Source organism: Protopterus annectens, chromosome 3.part0 (assembly GCF_019279795.1).
Source record: "Protopterus annectens isolate FY-2018-M chromosome 3.part0, PAN1.0, whole genome shotgun sequence".
Taxonomy (NCBI): domain Eukaryota; kingdom Metazoa; phylum Chordata; order Ceratodontiformes; family Protopteridae; genus Protopterus; species Protopterus annectens.
In genome coordinates this window covers 1,947,319,376-1,947,333,138 of record NC_056731.1, presented here as the reverse complement: position 1 = coordinate 1,947,333,138, position 13,763 = coordinate 1,947,319,376, and positions in this window count along the sequence as shown.

Below are 13,763 nucleotides of genomic sequence, written 5' to 3'. Positions count from 1 at the left end.
AAGAATCTATACAACTCGCCAAAATCCCTTAAATTCCATTTTAGTTCCCAGCACAAGCTCCTCCTACATGGAGATATTCATCCTAACCCAGGTCCCGATACTAATAATAATTTTAATCTAAATAATAATACTTCACGGATAACATCATCATGTACTAAAACAGCCAACTCCCTACTAATAGCACAACTTAATATAATAAGTTTAAATAACAAAATTCATCACCTCCATTCACTACTTGACTTACATGCATTTGACATACTATGTCTTACCGAAACTTGGCTAAAACCCTCTATTCAAGATCAGGAAATTACCCTCCTGGCTATAATATACTTAGACGTGACCGCATAAGGAAGAAAGGTGGAGGCATTGCTATTATCTATAAATCTAATCTCCAAATCACCCTCTATAACGAACTTCCATCACTAGACTCCAAAGCTGAAATATTATCTATCAAGCTAAACATTAACAACAATAAATCGATTTATCTAATTTGTATGTACCTTCCCCCTGGAAATAATACTCACATTCTAGAAAACTTACTTAGTTCACTTTCTAACCAACTACCTCAGGAAACCATAATACTTGGTGACTTCAACATTGACTGGAAGACCTGTTCATCCCAGCACCCCACCAGCCATATAAATCTTTATGGCTTCTCTCAATTAATAAACACTCCAACTAGAATCCATAAACCCACTAAAAAGAAACAACTCTTGACTGGATCCTTACTAATAACCACCCAAACATGTACTCTCCAGGAACTCTTCCCGATAATATTAGTGACCATATGCTCACATATGTTATTAGACAAAAATCGCATATCCCAACTACCCATAAACTAAAGATGTCTCGCTCAAACAAATACTTTAACCCTGATAAGTTTCTGACTGAATTGAATGCATGTGACTGGTCTCCAATTACTACCCTCGAACTAAACGAAGCAGTGGCCTATTTTAATACCAACTTTTAAAAATCCTTGACTATCATGCTCCCTTCGTTCTACTAGGATAAGAACAAAGTAGCCCGTGGCTTACTAAGCAAACTAAACAAAAATGCTCCTTAGAAACAAAATTTGGGCTAAATGGAGAACTACCAAAAGTACATCTGATCACCTACTCTTTAAACAATTAAGAAATGCCACTAAGAAGGATACTCTTTCTGACAAAAAGGAATATTATCTTCACCTCCAACAAACTAATCAACAATCCCCCCAAAAATTTTGGACAGGTATTAACAAACTTCTTAAACCAGGCCATTCAACTACTCCTACCCCTTCAGGCTTTAACCTCAACAATTCCACCCTGATCCCAGATGCCTTTAACAAGTATTTTACAGAAGCCATTCAAACACTAGCTAATTCATTACCCTCTTCCACTACCTCCTTACCTAATACCTCTAACACCTCATCCAATGCCTTTTATATTCAGCCAGTTCCTTCATCCGTTATTTATAAACTTCTCAAGAAACTTAAACCTTGCACCCCATCCGCTGACCAACTCCCATCAGAATACCTTCAAATAGCTGCAAAGCTATTTACTACCCCATATCCATTCTTATTAATAGGACTGTCTCTGAAGGAAAAATCCCACCTCATGGAAAATATCTTATATAATACCTCTACATAAAGGGGCTCCTCTATTGAGCTCTCAAACTTTAAGCCCTATTGCCTTACTCTCCCCATTAGCTAAGATTATGGAAAGATGCATACATAAACAAATTCTTAACTACCTTCTACAAAACAAACTTCTAGCCAATAGTCAACATGGTTTTAGACCTTCCCACAGTACTACAACTGCCCTCCTTTCCTTCTCTGATGCCATAAATAATAATAGGAACAACAATCTCTTCTCTTCAGCATTATTCCTAGACCTGTCAAAGGCCTTCAACATGGTTAACCATAATATACTTCTGCACAAGCTAAATCTCTATTCACTTGGCTCACAAACTCTTCAATGGTTCAGGAGTTACCTCCAAAATAGGCAACAAGCAGTGCTATGGAACAACACTCTATCCTCCTTACTTCCAGTAAACATTGGGGTTCCACAAGGCTCAATCCTAGGTCCCCTTCTTTTTTCTTTATTTATTAATGACCTTCATCTGAATATACCCCAAGCCATCTGCATTCAATATGCTGATGACTCAACTCTAATCTGTGCTGCTAATAACGTCAACTCCCTCCAGTCCCTCACCCAAACAGTCTTCCATGATGTAGAAAAATGGTTTATGGAACAATCCCTCCTTCTTAATCCCAAAAACAAAACTTCTTCTCTTTACCCCTACAAACAAATCACCAACACCTTTCTTCACTATCTCCTCCAACAACACTACCTGTATTAGTCCAGATATGACCACTCGACTATTAGGTGTAACCATTGACAACCATCTTAATTTTGATGACCACATTAACAACTCCATTAAATCAGTTAACAAAAAAATCGGTACTCTCTACAGAATTAAACCCTTTCTTACACCAACTGCTAGAAAAACAGTGGCCCAGACCCACCTGATCTCCACCCTTTTCTATGCCTCTGCTATATATACAAACTTGTCCAAAAATAACATCACCAAACTTTCTACCTGTTACAATAGTATTGCTAGATTCATTACTGCTAGCCCTTTTAGAACCCACCATTGTCTTAACCTCAAGCAACTAGATTGGTTAGAAATCAACAACCAATTACTCTATCAACAACTAATTATCATTCATAAAACCCTTTACTTTCCTGATGCTACCCCTAGCCTTACAGAACTGATTTCACCTTATAAAAACCTAGCCACACTACGCTCAGCTAATAAACTCCTTGTAGCCTTAACCAAATCAAAGAATAAAGCTGGGGACTCATTATTTTCAAATTCTGTCGGGAAGATCTGGAATCAACTACCTCAGGAAATTACAAACCTTGACTCTACATCCCTTTTCAAAAGACATATCAAAGAACATCTTAAAACTCAATGGCTGTGTCCTTGTGCTAATCCTGACTGAAATTACTTCTCTACTACTCCCAACTTCCCCACCTTGCCCAACTGTCCCTCTAAAAGACTTTTTTAACTTTTGACAGTATTATCTTTGAGAATGTCGCTAACATTTTTCTTTTTCTCTCCACCATGTTATCACATCTTAAATTTTTTTTTGTATCTAACTGCTGAATGTTGCTTACCTTGTAATTCTATTAACCAACTATTTTCTGAATATTGTTCTGCTTGATTTTTTGTTTCCATTAATTTTGTATAAGTCCACCCTTGAACTTATGGTATTTTGCTAAATATTTTTAATGTTAATGATTTTGTTTACTTCATGTAATTGGAGCTTTTCTCCCCGGGCCTCTACTGAAAACGGATATTCGTCCAGTTAGACTAGCCCGGTCAACAAATGTAAAATAAAAATAAAAAAATAATAAATAAAATAAAAATATTGCTACCTTTTTGGGGGCATCTGACATTGGGGGCTATAAAAACTAAAGAAAATGTCGTTGGCTGCATGTTTTATACCCCTGACGTCATGGAAGAGAAGACAGCAACCAACGCAGGACCCAAGACTTTGATATTCAGGTCGACTGAGGGCAACCTGCCAGCAGATTACCCAAATGTAATGACTGCAACAGTGAATACACTCGAACATCTACATTTATGGTAAGTGTACACAACTGTATTTTTCTCATTATCCTCACTCTCTAGATGCCTCAGTCTCTCAGCTGCTGATATTTCCAAACACTTGGCCTCCAACTCAAGTTTCTTTAGCTCCAGATGGATTTTTAAGTCCTGTGCAGAAAGGTTGAGCTGTCCATTCTCTGTCTGATCGTCATCCTGATTGTGTTTTTCTGATGCAGCTGTGACCAGAGTTGCAGTCATGTCTGCCTTAGTCAGGTTTCCATGCACCAGTCTCCTAGCCTGGCACATCTCAGCCAGCTGGCTCCTGATCAGCTTTCCGTACTCCTCTCCTGACATGCTGCCTGCTCTCCCTGACTGACTAAGCTAATAAAAGGAATAAAACAATTGTGATCTGAACTCTGAACATGCACTGCGTGGCTGATTTAGAGTACAAAACACCTTCAGAGATCACTGTACACAAGCTACAGAAATTCACTCTACCCACACCACTACAACCCAATTAGTATTTGCCAAACAATTAATATGTAGTGTGGATATCCCACCACTGCCAAACAATTAATTAATGAATCTGAACTGTCTGCAAACAGCTAAAGTTAACTTTGAACCTAACACCACTCTTAAGTATTCAACTGTGGTACCACCTTTATCATTCTTATAAGAAAAACGCAGTCCAGGTCTGAACTGTCTGCAAACAGCTAAAGTTAACTTTGAGTATGTGTCTACCTGTTTGAGCCAATATTCATTCTGCTTTGGCTTGTAAGCAGCCTCCACCCCCACCCCACCCACACACACACACATTCATCTTCCACTTTCTTTCTTATTCCCTTCTATTAGCAAATAGTATCCATAACTGATCAATACTGTGTGTTTGTTAATTTAAACTGAGACCACAGTAGCCTACTGATACAAGGCTATCCTGTTTTTCCACCTGAGAAATGGTTAAGAAATGACTTAGTTTCAGAGCAGTCCTTGGTCAATTGTGATTGTTTCTTAAATATAAACTTGTCTTTGCTTTGGCTCATTAGCAGCAGTACAAAGAACTGCCTGCTCACACCCTTGTTCTCCCCTCCCCCTTCCCTGTTTATTACCTTAAGACAATCCCAAAGTTAATAAATATTACCTGGGGCAGGCACCATTTTTAAAACTATAACCACCCTTGTCACTATCATATGTTCATTTATCAGTTAACTCTGTTACCTGATTATTTCCAGCCCTCTCAAGAGCAACTAACAGGGTCTCTACCCGCTTCGCTTCCCACCCTGCCCACTATTCCCTCCCATCCCCAGTGGTCCCACCTTTATTACACTCACAAACCCCTCCCATCTTTCCAGTAGCCAACCACAGCGCTAACCCAACACTACCTCCTCCATCTTCCCACTACTATCACACCTCAACTAACATGTACAAGCATACCTTACCTATGCTCACTGCATGCACTCTCCTTGCATATCTTCCATCCTACCAAAGCTCCATCATTCCCCCACTCAACCATTACCACTGTACTACTACTCACACCACCACTCATGTCTCACCCTCACTCAGCTCCCCTCCCACCAACTCAAGAAACATCCCTATGCACCCCCCACATATTCTACCAACTATATTACTCAAACACAAAGCATTCCTACAACTTAACACAGTAACCCTCGCACCATACCTATTACCCAAAGAGCACAATCATAAAGTTTCCCTTATAAACACATTCAAAAACTGAGAACTAAAACCTCATGCATATCTAAACTAGCCCTAAGTGGAGAGAACCACCCCAACCCTGGCCCTACCATCTCCAACCCCAATCCTCATAATCAGACTAGAAACCACAACTTCTCCCATATTACAGCCAGTAGAAAGCCAAGTGACTTCCTTCTACTAAGCCTAAATATTAGAAGTATATCCAACAAAGTCCATGAACTCTATGCCACCATAGAGTTGTACTCCCCAGGTATAGTCATCCTGACAGAAACCTCACATTACCAGTGAGCAAATACTCCCTACAGGTTATGGCATACTAAGAGTAGACCGGCTAAACAAGAAAGGAGGCGGTGTAGCTATAATATTTAAACAGCATCTAAACATCCAGATCTTAAAATCATCAGCTCCACAAATAAGCAATGAAGAAATAATATATACCAACCTTAAAATAAACCAAAACAAAACCATCAACATAATTGGATGCTACTTCCCACCTGGCCAAAACATCCCTCCACTAGAAAACCTCCTCATCTGGTCTACCCACCATCTCCCCCAAGAAACTATCATTTTAGGTGATTTCAGTATTGACTGGCAATCCTGTTCTTGCAACTATCCAACCCATCATGTAAACCTTCATGGCTTCACCCAACTAGTCCATTCGCCAACCAGGATAAATAAAAACTCCAGCAAGCACACTGCACTGGACTGGATACTAGTCAGTAAGAGCCCCCAGTCATATATAACAGGCTGCTTATCGGATAGCCTCAGTGATCACTCCCCAACATTCCTACCCAAAAAATACCTATAGCAAGCTAAACCTGTCATCTACCGTCAAATACGTAAAAAACTAAACTTTAACCCACTCACATTCATCTCCTCCCTCAAAGAATGTAACTGGCATCCTGTAAAGTACCTCAGTCTTGATGACGCAGTTGAATTTTTTAATACTACCTTCCTGAGCATCCTTAATTACCATGCCCCCATAAGACTTTCCAGAATCAAAGCACAACCCTCCCCATCGCTACAGAAAACCACTAAGTCAGAAATGAAAAACAGGGATAAAGCCTGGGAGCACTGGCTCAAAACCAAAACCCCTTCAACTAGACAGAAATTCCTAGAACTACGCAATAGAGTCTAAAAGCTAATAAAACAGGACAAATTCCAATACTACCAGTCTGCCCTAGACTCCTCCCAACACAGCCCCAAACAATTCTGATCCTCCATAAACTCCATCCTCCACCCAGGTAAAGTCAGTACCCCTCCTCCTAACATCCCTCACTCCTCAGAAAATATTGCTACCTCATTCAACGCACACTTCACACAAACCATACTATCACTAGCTAAACAACACAACCCCCCTCCCCTCCAACCCACACCTTCAACTAGTAATCTCCCCACTGCCTTCTCTTTTTCTCCTGTACCTACCTCCAACATAAAAACTGTTAACTAAACTTAAGCCCCCCAGATTAGCAGCAGACAACCTCCCAAGTGAATACCTACAAATCGCAGGTGATGCTCTGGCCTACCCAGTATCCATCTTGATTAACTGATCTCTGTCAGAAAGTTACTTTCCCACACTGTGGAAAGTATCATATATAATTCCCCTCCACAGAACTAACCAATTACTGCCGCATAGCTATTCTCTCTCCACTCTCCAAAGTACTAGAGAGATGCATACACTCTCAGGTCTCAGACTACCTCCTTACTAACAACCTCCTTTCCAATACTCGTCATGGTTTCCGACCAAACCGTAGCACCACCACTGCCTTACTCTCCTGTACTAACACTATCCTTCAGCATAAAAACAATGGCTATCTCTCCTCTGCTACTTTCCTAGACCTATCTAAAGCATTTGACATGGTCCCCCACAAACAACTTATCTCTGTCCTCAATAACCTATCCTTCTCACAATGTCACCAACTAGTTTCAGAGTTACCTGTCTGACCGCCAACAATCCGTTGTATGGCAGAATGACATATCTCCCCAACTGCGTGTCTCCATAGGGGTTCCCCAAGGATCCATCCTTGGACCCCTACTCTTCTCTGTTTTCACCAATAATCTAGCCTTTGCCACCAAACATGGCACACTCCTACAATACGCAGATGACTCAACCATCATCTGCTCAGCCCAGTCCCTAACCAAACTGCAAAAAGTAACACAGGAAGCCTTTTCCTCTGTTGAAACTTGGTTATCCGATGCCCAATTAATACTCAACCCAAACAAAAGTAAACTAGTCATCTTCCAACCCACCAAACATACTCAAAACAACTCTCACTTTAACATCACAGCAAAAAACAACACCACTATATACCAAACTAAACACACCAAATTGCTAGGAGTGGAAATAGACAAACTAAAATTTGACATTCACATATCCATGACCATAAAAAAAGTCCACAAAAAACTAGGAGCGCTATACAGAAGTAAGCAACGTCTCACCAAAGCAGCAAAGATTTCAGTAGCAAATTCCCACCTTATCTCCACCCTACTTTATGCCTCTCCAATATATACCAACCTAAGGCAATGCGATCTAAACAAGCTAGAGACCTGCTACAGCAAAATTGCCAAATTCGCCACAGGGGCATCCTACCGTAGTCACCACTGTCTCTCACTTGCTGAACTGAGCTGGCTTGAACTCCCTCACCTCCTTCAATGGTATCAACTCTCACTCGCCCACAAACTAGTAAACCATCCACTAAATGTGCTATCCCTGCAGAATCTACTCCAACCCTATCACACCACCAGACCACTAAGATCCAGCAACAAAAGTCACTGGCATATCACTAAAGCCAATAACTCTGCTGGTGAAGCACTATTCTTTTGCACCATAGCCAAATTATGGAACTCCCTCCCACCCACAATTACCTCCGTACCATCATGTACCCACTTCAAAACGTTACTAAAAGCGAACCTAAAAACATGCTGGCTATGCCCTTGCAACTCCCACTCTAATATCACCCACCCCATCCAACCACTACCTTTCTTTCCACTCCACTAACTACCTTGATTATAGCAAGCTCAGATGCTCATAAGCCAGTACTTATACAGCAGGAACTTCTTAACATTTGTTAGTCTGTTATGTACTTCACAGATAAACATTCTAGTTGTCTACTGATGTACTATGTTCATCTGTAAATATGTTGTAAGTAATTGCTATGTAAATTGTTAATCGCTATGTAATCCAATGTAACTACACTACTGTCTGTTTATTTTAACTGTGGAGCTTTTCTCCCCGGGCCTCTGCTGAAAATGGACCTATGTCCAGTCGGACACTCCCGGTCAACAAATATAAATAAATAAATTAATTAAGTAATGTGACACCCATGCACTGGCCCAGAAATCAAGGAGCCTCAATCCTCACCACTAACACCAGTGAGGGGCATCCATATAGGGAAAGGATAATAAATACACACCATAAAGTACAATTTCCCTTAAGAGCACACGGAGATCAGTGTCAGTCTGGGGCTGGTGTGTGCGTCTCTCTCTCTCCAGGTCCCCACTGGTACAGCTATAGGGTCCAGATCTCAGCTTAGTGGGCAAGCTAAAACTTCCAGCACTATCCCTGTCCAACCCTTGCTTCATGTCCCTGCCCAAGTAGCTGACACACACACTTTGAGATAAGAGTTTATACAACCACACAGACTCTCATGGGGCTGGCACAAGTTCTCCAGCTGTGCCCCTTTTACCCAGATTATATGGTAGAAATTATTGCCACCACCCAGCTAATATTTATCAGCTATTCAAAGACCCTTTTAAAAGGGTGTCCAATTATACTGTGCAATGTTATCCAAATGGTAAGTGTGACTGAACAGTCGACTTATTTGGAGTGACTTGGTACAGTGTCACTATATACATGCAATGTACTCCTAGAGCTTAAATTATCTCTACACAAAACAGTCACAGTTGAAAGGTTTAAATATATTTAATAATAAATACTAAAGCACAAGGCAATACTTCTTACTACATAGTGCTAGTCAAGAGTTCAGAGATCACAGAGAAATACTTAAAATAATACAGTAGAATAATTCTGACATCCCAGAAAAACTAGTCTAATCGTCCCATTTCCTAGCTATATCTAAGAAAAAACACAGTTCTAAAATCCTACTTGCATATATACACAGGCAGAATGGCGAGTTGGATGCTCAAGACAAATGCTCAAAATGCTCTCCTCTTTCTGTCCTTAAATTTGTCACACAGTACCAGTGATTCATTTCAGATTACATCATTTCTTTCTGGTTCCCAGGCTAACAGACTCTGAGGTTAATAGCCCTTTTGGTAAGGAACCAGAGCAATAAAAGAAATTATACATGCAAATTCTAGCCATTAACTCTGGCCTCAAAACAATAGGCACAATGCTTTTATCTAGACATCTCTGCTCCGAGTTTTGACATCAGAGAATTGACTTATCAGCTTTGTTACAGCAGAGTGCGCACTGTTTTATTTTTTGCAGCTCCACGTTTAACACCATTTTTCCCATGTAAGAGAACAAACCTGTGGCTTATATTAATATTTACAAATGACAGAATTATCAACAAAATTCTATCGGGTTAGGCTGGCAGCTTTCAACTATCTTCACATATGCCAGTTAAGATGTCTAACTCTGGGACCCTCTCGGACTATTTAAGTGACCATCTCCCTGTTTTCACCATAAGAAAGCAAACAAAAGTCCAGAAACATCACCACTTTAATGTGACTCGTAACCTTTCACATTTCAAAAAAATACCCATTCATCTCATACCTAAAACAGTATAAATGGACTAACCTAAAGCACCTACCTGTCAATGCACTCACTCCAGTAATATATTCCTAAAAATCCCAACTGAATGGCCCCACTTAGTAAAAAAAATAAATAAATAAGTTGTCGAATCCTGTCCTCCCCCCTTCTGGCTGCTACCTGGAAAATTTGGAACACAAAACTCAGACAAGCTTTCAGAAAGTCAGTGAATGTGGAAACTAAGCCAAATATACTAAGTTAGACAAAAAAAATACAGTAACCTCAAAAATAAATATGAGAACCCAAGTTATTCTAGTTTTACATAAATCAGCTCTAAATCTTGTCCAATCTACACTTAAATATGTTTAACTCTGACATTACTAACGAATTTAACTTTATTAAAATCAGTCTCTTCCTTGCTCAACAGCTCTGCACAGAGCAATGGTTCAAAGGGCTGGGTCGGTCGGGCTCGGGCATGAAGCGGGGCTGAGCGCACACTGTGGTTGGACTTGGCTTTGTTCCCTCACCTTCCTCTTCCTGTTAAATTCCCACTGAATCGAAAAACTCACACTTCCCTCAAGCACACCAAACTCGTACCAAAACTCCAAAAATGTCTACTATACCTAAATTCTCTGTTACAACATCCACCACAACCCAGGACCCAACATAGTACAGCAGCACAATTCCAACCCTTGGTCACTGCTTCCTTTTATTAACCCGTTATTCTATCAAAGTAACTCTAACCTGCTAATTCTAAACATTAATGTCAGGAGTACAGGTCGAGTGATGTTTAAAGACCTGCAGGTAGGTGTGTGCGTGAATGGGTGTGCCTTCCTTGAATGTTGGGCTGGCAACTTGGTACCATAAAAATCCACTGCCAGTAATTAGCGGACCGGAGTTCCACTGTGGCGACAACTAACTGGGAAAAGCCGAAAGACATGTTAGGAGTACAGTAAACTCTCAGGTAACCGCCACCCATGGGGTATTGGTAGATGCCGGATGACTATAGATGTTCATTGTGTTTCACTGTTGCAGTCATTGCACTTAGGTTATCCTGCTGGCAGGCTACCCGCAGTCGGCCTGAATTCCAAAATCCTAGTCCAGCATCGGTTGCTGTCGCCTCTTCCCTGACGTCAGTGCGCCAGGGGTATATAAGATGCAGCAGACACCATTTTCTTCAGTCTTTCTTGCCGCGCGGTGCCCGAAGCAAAAGCAGTTGGCAAGTGCCGGTCGGCCGACTCCTGAGATTTTCGAATTCGAATTTCAGATCCGAAGTCTTCAATAAAGCTAAGTACCCGTTGAAACTTTTTCTTGCTCCAGACCGATGTCAGTAAAAGTTAACAATTGTATTTCTTGTGGGAAGCAAATACCTCAAGGATTTCCATTCTTACTGTATTCCTTGCCTAAGCCCTGACCACAACGTTGCTAGTTGTCAGTTTTGTGCTAGATTTAACCAATGCACTATTAAGCGTCGGTTCGATTTTGCTCTACATTACTTTGGCCGAAGGTTTAACTATATAATGCCGTCGGAACAACCGACGACCGGAGTTCATAAAAAGCGCAAGGAGAAAGAAAAAAGGACAGGCATCTGAGGTCCAAAACTGACGAAGCCTCTTCTAGGCCAGTCACTTGTTTGCCTGTTCTCAGTGAGGCGCTTCCGCAGCCCCTAACACCCACTACCTCAGAGCCACAGGCCGCCTCCGACTCCCACGTGGAGACAACTAGGCTCTGGAAACTCAAGGTATTGGACCTATGGAAACTATTCCCTCAGATGGGTCCAGAGCCGCTGAGGAGCCATCGGCTTCTGAGGGTGTTTTCAGACCTACACATCTTACTATAAAGAACATTTCAGCAGCCAAGGCAAAGTCTAAAACACCTTTAAAGACAAAGAAACGAGTACAGCATTCTCCTGGACAGTCATCCATGCCTAAGAAACAGATGCTTAAAATGGCCGAAGACCTAATTACTTTGATCAGCGGTTCCCATCCCCCTCCTGATAAAAGGCCTAGTCAAGACACTGATTCCTATGACCAGTTTTCTATTTATTCTGATTCCTCTTCAGAACAGGGATATTCTCTTCCTCCCTATGAGGGCTCTGATGCTGAAGAATCTATCCCTTCAGCCTCTCCTCCTGAGGAGTATTCTTTTGGGGAAACCCTGCACACCATGAGGGAGCATTTCCACTGGGAGTGCCAAGATTACTCAGAATCCAAGAAAAGGCTCAGACTTTCTTTTATTGCCTCAACACAGACCTCTAGATGTTCCTCTTGTGCTAGACATTGTAGATGTATTTTCTGAGTCCAGTCTGTCTCCTGATTCTTTACCCCCTGCACCAGTTAAGCCAGATAGGTAATACAGGGTTCCAGATTCATATAATTATTTTTTATAAAAACCCTGCTGCTGACCCAGAAACTATATCTCAGGGTCCCAAAGGGGTCAAGGCTTCCACTGCAACAAACCCTGTTCCCCCGATAGGGATTCTAAAGCACTGAACAGATGGGGGAAAAAAGTTTACACCTCTGCTACTTTATCTGTAAAGGCTTTAAACTGTCAGTTTCACATGCTTTAATATCAGCAATACCTAATGTCTCTGCTAAAACAAAAAATGCTGACAAACTCTGAATGTCTTGAAAACAAGGAAATGCAGGATTTATTGCATGCAGCTGAGCAAGTGGGAAAGCATACTTTGCAATGTGGTTTTGATTCACTAGAGGCTTCTTGCAGGGCCGCTGTCACAGGCTCTGTCATTCGAAGACATGCTTGGTTAAAGGAACAGAGTCTGCCTGATCATGTTAAAGCAAAATTATTGGATGCTCCATTATAGCATGACACTTTGTTTGGTGTTAAGGCAGAAGAGGTGTTAAAGAAAATGGAGGATGAAGCGAAATCAATGCAGACAGTAAAGGATTTCTTACAGGTTCAGCCACCCAGATTTAGCAGGAACTGGCCTTCTAAAAATTGGTCCTTTCCAGTGTCAGACAGGCCAAAAAGAGGCAGATACAGACGCCCTAGAGGCAGATCTCAGCCCCAAGGCTCATACAGGCCTAAACTATGGGGTGCTTCAACCTCCAAAGGCGGAGAAGACAAATCACAACCATATAGGAAACTGTCCCAATGACTTCCCACTACCAATGCCAAGCACTTAACTTTTGGCAGCACCCTTAGGGGGAAAACTAGCACTTTTCTCACAAAATTGGCACATGATCACCCAGGACAAATGGGTACTGAATATTGTTTCTCAGGGCTACATGTTCCACTTTCACACCCTCCCAAGGGCAAAATGTATGCCAGACCTGCCACACAATCAATGGGCACAGGCACAAAAGCAAATCTCTACTCTCATGGATATGAGGGCTATTCATAGAGTACCACAGCAAGAGCAGGGACAAGGATTTTACTCTAGACTTTTCCTAGTACCCAGAAAGGACAAAGCTTGGAGACCAATACTGGACCTGTCTACTCAATACTTTTCTGGACGTTCCAAAATTCAAAATGTTGACACTGCAGCAACTTCTACCCATGCTGGGCAAGAAGGCTTGGCTCATAACTTTGGACTGAAAGATGTTGAGGCGATTGGAACACAATAAGAGAGGCCGATAATTCCACAAGTTTTATTTCCAATGTACGTTAGCGCTTTCGGCAAGTTAAATAACTCGCCTTCTTCAGACAAACAAACAGTGGGATGACTTACACTGCTGTTTAAATACCCATGCTGATACATTTTAACCAATCATTGAAATTACAATTC